This window comes from Rhipicephalus microplus, unplaced genomic scaffold (genome assembly GCF_043290135.1).
Source record: "Rhipicephalus microplus isolate Deutch F79 unplaced genomic scaffold, USDA_Rmic scaffold_397, whole genome shotgun sequence".
Classification (NCBI taxonomy): domain Eukaryota; kingdom Metazoa; phylum Arthropoda; class Arachnida; order Ixodida; family Ixodidae; genus Rhipicephalus; species Rhipicephalus microplus.
Genome location: NW_027464961.1, coordinates 70,001 through 72,500, shown reverse-complemented (window position 1 = coordinate 72,500; position 2,500 = coordinate 70,001). Strand labels below are relative to the sequence as shown.

The 2,500-nt window shown below is 55.8% G+C and overlaps 1 pseudogene; it reads right to left on the bottom strand.

Annotated features, from left to right (window-relative positions):
• The window catches only part of LOC142794313 (large subunit ribosomal RNA), an 8,316-nt pseudogene that overhangs the window by 3,939 nt on the left and 1,877 nt on the right, over window positions 1–2,500 (bottom strand).

Here is a 2,500-nt window from a genome sequence, read left to right as displayed (position 1 = left end):
TGCTTGGTACGCTCTTGGCGGAGGTTTTGTTGTTAGACCTCTTAGCTCAGCCTCAATCACCTCACGGTGATTTACCTCGGGGATGACCAGGGAGGCGTCCTCAACAGCTTGCTCCCCAATGTCGGCTAGCACCTCCTGAGTGCTTCTTGGGTAGAGTCTGTTCTGTAGGTCTTCCACCAGCCTCTTGTAACCTTCCTGCCTTCTGTGCGATTTAATGCTGTGCAGCGTGCGGTGCGGAAACGCTCTTAGTAGCTGTGCATTGATGTCCCGGACCTTCTGGGATCTTAATTCAACCTCCTTAGTTGCCATCAGGTACTCCTCCTCCTTTTTCCATCTGGGCTTGAGTCTGGCCAGATTCACATCTTCGTTGTATTCTTCAAAATGCCGATGCCGGCGATGCTGGCTCAGGCCAATCTTGCTACCAAAGGTTGCAGTACATTCTGGACATTGGAATGTCGTTGTCATGGTTGATATGTGGCCTGTCATATTCGCGTCAGCCGGGGCGGCATTTTCGGAACAGCCGGTAGCTGCTCCGTTCTCAGAACCTTCCTCTGTGGGCTTGTTGCCCGAACGCTTTGGCATGCTGCTCCTTTGAGTGATTTCTCCGGGGGGCGACCCGCAGAACACAGGTTCACCTCCCTCGTCCTCGTCATCGGACGAACGTAAGTCGGGTGGAAGTACGAACTTCCTCCTGACCCTAGGTCCTACCCCCGTAGACATCCAGACTGACCCCACATGGACACTGTCAGCAGAATCGCGCGCATTCGCCGCATCAGTGCCAAGGGGAGCTGGTTGACCGGAGGGGACCGCAGGGGTTGCACCAAGAACTGGCTCCCCTGAATCAGCGTATGAAGCCACGTTTGAACTTGGCTCCTCCGCAGCATCAACAGACGCTTGGTCAGGTAGGGAGTTAATAACCCGCCTGTCCTTAGGCCTTGCCCCTGTCATTACCCAGGCTGACACCCCATGGCTGTCGGCTGAAGCGCGCGCCTTCACCGACCTACCACCAAGGGGAGCTGGGGAAGCAGAGGGGGCCATATGAGCATAGCATAATGTGCCTTCAGTGCGTTCAACCCACGTACAAGCCGTGGCCGTTGGCTCAATAACCATTGGCAGTACTGTGGCATGAATACCGTCCTGGCCTTTAGGGTCATTACCCTCAGGGCTCTCGGGTTCCATCAATTCTGCAATAGTTTCAGCTCGTTCACATCCGTGAACATCAACATCGATGCCTTCAGATCCCTCTTTCTCCGCATTGTGTTCTCTCGCTCCTTCATTCCCTTCAAATTTGCCTTCTGGAGCTTGCGCCATTTGCACATCTTCATCCCTATGACGCATCCTTGCTTTATGAATTTTCAGACCCTTCTCTGTGCGAAACGCCTTGTCGCAGACCCAACACTGGAATGATTCCTGCCTGGGGGAACTCCCTCCAGCGGTCGCATTGGAGCGCGCGGCTCTCCTGGCCTCTCTCGGCCCCACGCTTGGTGCGCCTGTCACTCGGCAGGCGTTTTCATCAGGTTTTCTGTTCGCCATAAGCCAAGCGTTTGATAAGCAACCAAAGAACAGTCTTTGGCGCTCAAGGTTGCCAGTATCGTTGCACCGGTAAAGGTGGCAGGGGGAACCACGAGCAGGTGATACTTGGACTTCTCCCCCCAAAAGAGAGTCATAGTTACTCCCGCCGTTTACCCGCGCTTTTTTGAATTTCTTCACTTTGACATTCAGAGCACTGGGCAGAAATCACATTGCGTCAGCACCGATCAACGGCCCTCGCAATGCTTTGTTTTAGTTAGACAGTCGGATTCCCCCGGTCCGTGCCAGTTCTGAGTTGGCTGTTTTCTGCCGGCCGAAGCAAGAACCTCAGGCGCGAAGCCCACGGAAAATGCACAGCTGTGGCTTTCCACAGGAAGGTCCCGACGCTAGTCCGGGCTCGGCCGCACCGCTTTTTACGGCGGCGAGCCTCGCCCAGTCCCGGTGCAGTGCCGTTCCTGCTTCTGGACCCCAGCCCGACCGGCTCAGCCCTCAGAGCCAATCCTTTTCCCAAGGTTACGGATCCGTTTTGCCGACTTCCCTTACCTACATTGGTCTATCGACTAGAGGCTGTTCACCTTGGAGACCTGCTGCGGATGTGGGTACGGTCCGGCACGAAAATCACACTCCCTCACTCGGATTTTCAAGGGCCGACAGGAGCGCACCGGACAGCGCAAGAGCCGCACTGCTCTACGGAGCCACCGTCCCTATCTCGGGGTGAACCCATTCCAGGGACTCGATCTCCTTACAGAGAAAAGAAAACTCTTCCCGGGGCTCCCATCGGCGTCTCCGAGCTGGTTTGCGTTGCCGCACTGGGCTCCGAAGAGCCGATCTCCGTAGCCGGGTTCGGGACTGTTAACCCGATTCCCTTTTGGTTGCAGCGGGGCGTCTCCGTATCACAGACTGAGCTGCACAAACGCGCCCGCTTCTGAAAGGATTTCTCCTTTCCCTAAGGACCGACTGACCCATGTTC